Here is a 6,905-nt window from a genome sequence, read left to right as displayed (position 1 = left end):
AATGTGGGGCAGGAGTTTGTGCAGAACACGCTTACCACCATGGACCCCCTCTCAGCCATCCAGGCATGCGCGCTGCACGCCGGCCGCGCCTGCTGCTCTGCTGTTGCTGCCGGGGCTGGCGCCGCCAGCAGCGCCGGGGCGGAGGGGGGGCTGGCTGCGGTTATGGCGGCCGCAGTTGTGTTTCTGGTGCCTTCCTGAGGCTGGGCGCCGCCTGCATGCCTGCCTGCCTGCTTTCTTGCTCCGCCGCCGCTGTTTTTCACCCAGCGGCGCTGGATCAATCGCCGGTCTGTCGAGCACGCCGCGCATGGCTCCCTGCCCCGCTGTGCTCACCCTCCCGCCTGTCGCCACCGCGTTACCTGTAGGAGATCCAGGCTGCAGGCGCGCTGCAGGACCCCAGCTGCCGCCCGCTGATCGGGCTGATGGACCAGCTGGGTCTGACACGGTTCGGTACCGCACTGCATTACCAGCTGTTGCTCATGGTACTGCCAACTCCACACCTTGGCGCCTGATCGTCACCCTGCTGCCCCCTGCTTCCTCGGCGCCGTTCTGAGCATCCCCTGCTCGTGACCCGCTTCCTTTCTTGTTGCTTTTCTGCAGGGCGGAGTCGCACCGCTATGTACTGCAGGCAGCTACGGGGGAGCTGCTGGCCCGCATCGCCGCCATGCAGCCGGACCGCCTGCAGCAGCTGCTTGAGGTAGGGCTGGCTGGAGCTGGAGCTGGGTGGGGATGGCCTGGCGTGGCGGGTGCTGGCGCTGCGAGGGCGGCTGGTTCTCCTCCCGGCAGGGGCAGCTGGTGGCGGCGCCTGCTCCTGCCAGCCACCCTTCCCGCGCACTCTCGCCCGCGCATCTCTCTCTCTCTCTCTCTCCCTCCCCCCCGCCCGTCACACACACACACACACGGCAGCGACCTCTCCTCCCCCTCGTACTGCAGGCCTCCTTCCCCTACATCGGCATCGCGGACCTGCGGGCGGTACCACTGGCGGTACTGGACCGTCTGCAACCGGTACCGGCCACCTTCCTCAAGCAGCTGGCAGGGGACAAGGACCTGTTCTGGGAGCTGCCGGTGGGGGTGCAGCGCCAGGTGAGCGCGCTTGTGTTGGGTGGGTGGGTGTGTCCAATGGATGGGTGAGGCGTGCCTGAGACGAGTGGGTATGTGGCGCGTGCGTTAATGTGTGCGTGTGCGTGTGTGTGTGTTGTTTGCCCCGATCACCGGCTCCTCCCTCCTCCGATGACACGACCACCCTCTCGCCCTTCCTCTCCCCCTTCACAGGTGTGGGAGCTGGACAAGAAGCTGCTGCAAGCCCACGCGCTGCCGCTGGTGGTCGGGTGGGCCCCGCCGCCGCAGCCGCCGCAGCCGCTGCTGCGCATGCATGCTCTCTGTGCGAGCTTGTGACGCGTGCCTCGACCGGGTGGCCGCCCATGCAGTCCCTTGAGCCGTTGCCAGCGCGCTGCTTGCCCTGCCCCTCCGCCATCTGCACGCCCCCCTGCTTGTGAGTGGGCTTTTAGTCTGGTTTCAGCAAGAACAAGGCTGCAGCACAGCACATGCGTTGTTTGTTGGCCCGCTCACGCCCGCGCTCACACCCCCGCCCAGCACCGCCTGGCCTGCCTGCCTGCCCGCCCCGCCTCCCTTCCTGCCGCCCGCAGCTACACTTTTGAGGTGGCCACCGCCCTCAAGGGGCTGGACATGGATGAGAGCCTGCCGCAGGAGCTGCTGCCAGGTGTGTGGGCAGGTGGTGCATGTAGGCGTGGCGGTAATACCCAAACCGCCTTGGAAAGGCAGGTGGTACTCTGTTTGTAGCTAGGTGCACATGCGTGTGCATACTGTGGCACGGCGCTGGGAAGGGGAGGAGAGGCAGGGTGTGAGGGGCTGGGCGAGTGCGGGGTAATGGTGAGCAGCAGCCAGCACTCGGCGGGCGACGGGCGGCAGGGGAGTGCCTCTGAAGCGCGCTGGCGGCGTGCCTGGCTTGCCCTCCCGCAACCCGTCCCTGCCGCCCTGCCCACCGCGCCACCCCGCTGTGCCACCCTGCTCCACGCAGCGCCTGCGGGCCGCCCGGGCGCCCGCGTGCACCAGCCAGGCCGCAAGATGCTGCGCAGTGGCTCCTCCGCGCTGCAGCGCCTCACCAAGATGGTGGGAAAGAGCCGGCAGATTTACAAGGTGTGATGCAGCCGCCGGCTAGCGGGTGGTGGGCCGTGGCAGGCGACGGCCTCCCAGCACACGCCTGTCGTCCTGCTCGGCTGCTGTCGTGCGCCGCACGACGCGCTGGCCTTTCCGGACGCTCGCACAATGCGTGCCCTGGTACCGCAATTACTGCAGGGAATCGTGGAGCTGTGCATGCTGCGGTACCGCGACAGCGACAGCCTGTACGTGGGCATGCAGGAGGCCGCGCTGTGCGCGCTGCGCAGCCAGGTCAGCGCCAGCCTGGCGCCAGCCAGGCGTCGCCGATCGGGGGCCGTGCCGTCGCCCGCTGCCTGATGCCTGCTGGCTGCTGCCTGGCACCCACGACCCCGGCTGCCGCGCCACGCCCCGCTTCTGGCGGCGGCCGTGCACTGGGGTGCCGCTCCTAGCTGCCTTCTGACGCACTCCCTCCTTCCCTCCTTCGCCAACTCTCACAAAACAAACTGACGGTACCGCCGCTGCAGCTGCTCATGGCTCTACATGACCTGGGCGAGACGGAGCTGTGCACCAAGGAGAGCTGCCACAAGCTGGCCTGGACCCTGGACGCCTGCCTCAAGGTGGGCGTCGCGCGGCACGGCCCGCGCGTGCTGCGGCACGCTGCAGAGAGGGAGGCAGCCAGGCAGGACGGATGGGCGGAGTGGAGCTCCCGGCTTCTGCGCGGAGCATGCCTCCTGCGCTGCTCTGCCTGCCTGCCCCGCCCCGCTTTACCTCGCCATGCCGGCCTGCCGACCTTGACAAAGCATTGTGTTACTCACAGCATCGTTTCTGGCTGCCTGCCTGTACCCCCCATGGTACTGCCACAGGACCGCAAGCTGGACCAGCGGCGGCTGCGGGAGCTGGCCAACATCTTCCAGCCCTGTGAGCCCTGCGGTCCCGGCCCTTGTACTGCGCAGGTTCCGAGCGCGTGCTTGTGCTGCATCCTTCTCTCTGGCTCCCCTCAGCCTGCCACCCAGCCTGCGGGCCTGTCAGCTGGGCGCCGCCCGCCAGCCGCAGCCATCCCCTTGCCGCCTGCCTCCCGCTCGCAGACGAGGCGGCAGAGGCGCGGCTGGCACGGGCGCGAGCCTCCCACGGCGGCGGCACCCGCATCACCATCCGAGTGCCGTCCCACGGTGCGTGGGCGGCTGGGGGGATCGGGGTGCTTCTGGCACGCCGCTGCTGCTGCGCCTGCTGCTGCCGCTGCTGCTGCTCCTGCTGCTGTGCTGCGCCTGCTGCTGTTGTTGCTGCTGATGCTGATGCGCCTCGACGCCCCAAGCCCAGGCCCACGCTTCCACCCCCAACCCCACAGACATCCCCAGCTCGCCACCGCCACCAGCACCACCCCGCCGCGCACCTCACACCTCACACCTCACACGCACACGCACATGCGTGCGCACCACTCCCCAGCGCCACCTGCCGCCCTGCTCCCCTTTGAAACCAATAAAAACCAATCCCCGCAGGCGGCATCGACGAGGATGCGGAGTCGGCGGGAGCCCCCGGCGCCAGCCACGCCGAGGAGCCTAACAGAGAGCTGGCGGACATGGGCATGGTGCTGCGCGACCCCTCCACCTTCCACATGCTGGTGCACCATGTGAGGCAGGCAGGGCGCTGAGGTGGCGGCGGCTTGGGGTGGCCTGGGCCTGTGGCGGCGGCTGGGGTGGAGTGGGCTGGGGCAGCCACGGCGGGGGGCTGAGGAGCGGCCCTGGGCTGGCGCCAGCCCCTGGCCCTCACACCATGGCCCCTCACATCGCAGCGCCCACACCCATGCACCAGAGCTGCACACCCTCCCCCCACACCCAGACACCACACAAGCACGCACTTTGTCCCACCTACCCACCCTCCACCCCACCCCACCCCACCCTGTCCGCAGGTCCTGCGCCGGCTGGAGGCGGCCACCGAGGAGCAGCTGCTGCCCAAGGATGACCGCGAGCTGATGTTTGTGACGCGCCTGCTGCAGCTGGCGGTGGGGTGCCGCGGCATGATGCGGGACAGGGCGTACCGCTTCGCGGGTGAGCTCGGGGGCGGTACGGGGGCGGGCATGTGCTGCCGTTGGCTGCGGGCATGATGCGGGACGGGGTGTACCGCGCCTCGGGGACAGCCTCAGTTGTGGGAGGGGTCTCAAGAGGGGTCCAGGGATGTGCTGCTTATAAATTGAGGAGCGAGGAGTGCGCTGTGTGTCCTGTCCCTACTTTCGTCTACCCTAGCCCCATGGTGCCATCGACGCCCACACATGCGCACCCTCCCTTGCCGCCCGCGCACCTGCCCTCCTTTGCAGACATCAGCCACGATCTGCTGGCCACTTTCTACCCCACCCTGTCTGCCATCATGCTGGATGTCATGCTGCGCAAGGCAGAGGCGGAGGAGGCGGCGGCGGCGGGGGCCGAGGCCGCCGCCGAGGAGCCAGGCAAGCGTACCGAGCCAGGGCCTTTTCCCCAGCCGGGCCGGGCTCCGGCACATGGGGCGCCTGGGCCTGCCTGCCTGCCTGCCTGCTGGCTAGCCCAGCCCCCCAGCCCGCGCCCCTCCCGACTCCCTTCACCAACCCTCCTTGCTCAGCTCATTCTCTCTTTCTTTCTTCCTGTTCATTCCCGCTTTCTTTTCCTCCTTTCCTCCCCCGCAGACTACTCCGACCCCAACCTGGAGCAGCTGGCCTCGCTGCTGCCCAAGGATGAGCTGATGCGCAAGATAACGCAGGTGCAACGGGGGGCGGTACAGGGCGGTACGGGGAGGCGGTACATGGTGGTACATGCATTCAACACTGCGGGCACATCGCCGATTTTAGGGGTTGCAGCCGCGGCGCCCGCCTGCCCCGGCCTGCACACCGCTCCCTGGCCTGAGCCCATGCCCCACCCCATTTTCTGTTACCCACCTGGTTGGGCCGTTGGGACCGGACATTACGCTCGCTTCTATGCCTGCACGCCACACCGCACCACACCACCCAACCCAACCCAACCCAACCCAACCCCACCACACACTACCATGCTCAACCCCTGGGCCCCCCCTCGCCGTGTGCCCGCTGCAGGTGTACTTGCTAGAACGGATGGCAGCCCGGGACCTGACCACCGCCAAGTTGCTGCTGCACGCCATGGTGGGTGGGGGCGGGAGGGCTGGCGTGGCGCCTGGGGCGCGCACAAACACACCACACACACCACACACACCACATACACACTAACACCACCCCACACACACCACCACCAACACCACCCCCACGCACAACCACCCTTGTCCTTCCATGCCCAGTACGGGCTGCGCCTTAACCTCGCCGCTTCCCTTGCCCACTCCCCCCTGCCCTCCCTCCGTCCTGCCACCTGCCACGGCACACGCAGGCCGGTGCGATGCAGAAGATGAGTGACAAGGCCATCCCCGAGTTTGCGCCCTTTGGATTCACCCTAGCACTACGCATGACGCAGCTGGTCAAAGGCAAGCCCTCCCTCCGGGCCTGCATCCAGTCGGCTCCCTCAATCTGTGCATATTCTTGCTTTCTTGCTTTCTTGCTTTCAAGGCCTCCCCCCTCCCTTCCCGCCTCCCCCAGCACACCGCGCCCGCCGCCCCGCTGCCGCCGCGGGTGGTGCCCAGCCGCCGCAGCAGCAGTGGCCACCCCCGCCCCCACGCAGCTCCACGCAGGCCACCCTCGCCTCCCCGCCTCCCGCTGCCCTGCGCCGCAGGCGGCGCGTGCCAGGTGCAGGACACGCTGTGGCGGCTGGCGGTGGATCAGGTTCTGGTGAAGCTGGTGGACTCGGTGACGCAGGTGGGGGGGCGTGGGCGGGCGTGGGCGGGGCCTGTTGTGTGTGTGTGTGCATGCGTGTGTTTGCAAGTGTGGTTTTGTTCAGTGTGCAGTGTGTCCAGGGCAGCATCTCACGATGTTTTTGCGCGCGCTGTTTGCTGTTTTGCGCTATGTGCGCTGCACATGTGTGTGTGTGTGCATGCGCTGTGTGCGCTTTGTGTGTGATGCTGATGATGCGGAACGGGGAAGCCCAGTGGCCTTGGGCCCGATTGGTGTGCCCACGTGCGGCCGCCGGCTTCACCCCCCCCCCCCCACTGCGCCGCGCACTTAGCCATAACGGTACCGCCGTGCATGCATGTACCGCCTGTACCGCAGACCCACGAGGAGGTGCTGCGCCTGCTGCTGGCCGCCGCCCCGCGCCTGGACGCCATGCAACTCTCCAATTACCTGACCCGCACTCTCAACAGCTCCAAGTGAGAGTGTGTGGTGGATGGGTGGGTGGGTGGGTGGACGGTGGCGGAGATAGGGTTGCGCTGCCTTGCGGTCTGGCTGTGTGGGTGGCGCGGAGGAGCCGCGAGGGCGCCTTGGGGAAGGCCAGCCGCAGCTGCTCCGCAGCTGCTCCTCCACTACCGCCACCACGCGCCCGCCCGCCCCATCCCATCCCCGCCCCACCCTCCCTCCCTCCCACACCACCTCCGCCCTGCGCCGCCCCTCAGTACAGTCCGCCGCCTGCCACCCTACACCCCACATGCCCCCCCCCGCGCCCCCCCGCACCCCACATGCCGCCGTTTGCCCCTCACCCACCCCGCAGGAAGTCCCGCAAGCGCTTCAAGAAGCGCAAGCTGTTTGATTCGCTGGATCTGGAGCCTCAGGAGGGCGGGGCGGGCGGGTACGGCAGCGCTGGCGCCGACTACCTCAGCAGCGGCTACGGCAGCGCGGGTGGGTGGGACCTTTTGTGTGTGTGTGCAGGTGTGTGTGTGTGTGTGTGTGTGTGTGTGTGTGTGTGGTGGTGTGGCGTGGTGAGTGTGTGTGG

Source organism: Chlorella variabilis, assembly GCF_000147415.1.
Source record: "Chlorella variabilis unplaced genomic scaffold CHLNCscaffold_1, whole genome shotgun sequence".
Lineage (NCBI taxonomy): Eukaryota > Viridiplantae > Chlorophyta > Trebouxiophyceae > Chlorellales > Chlorellaceae > Chlorella > Chlorella variabilis.
This window is presented reverse-complemented; position numbering follows the sequence as displayed.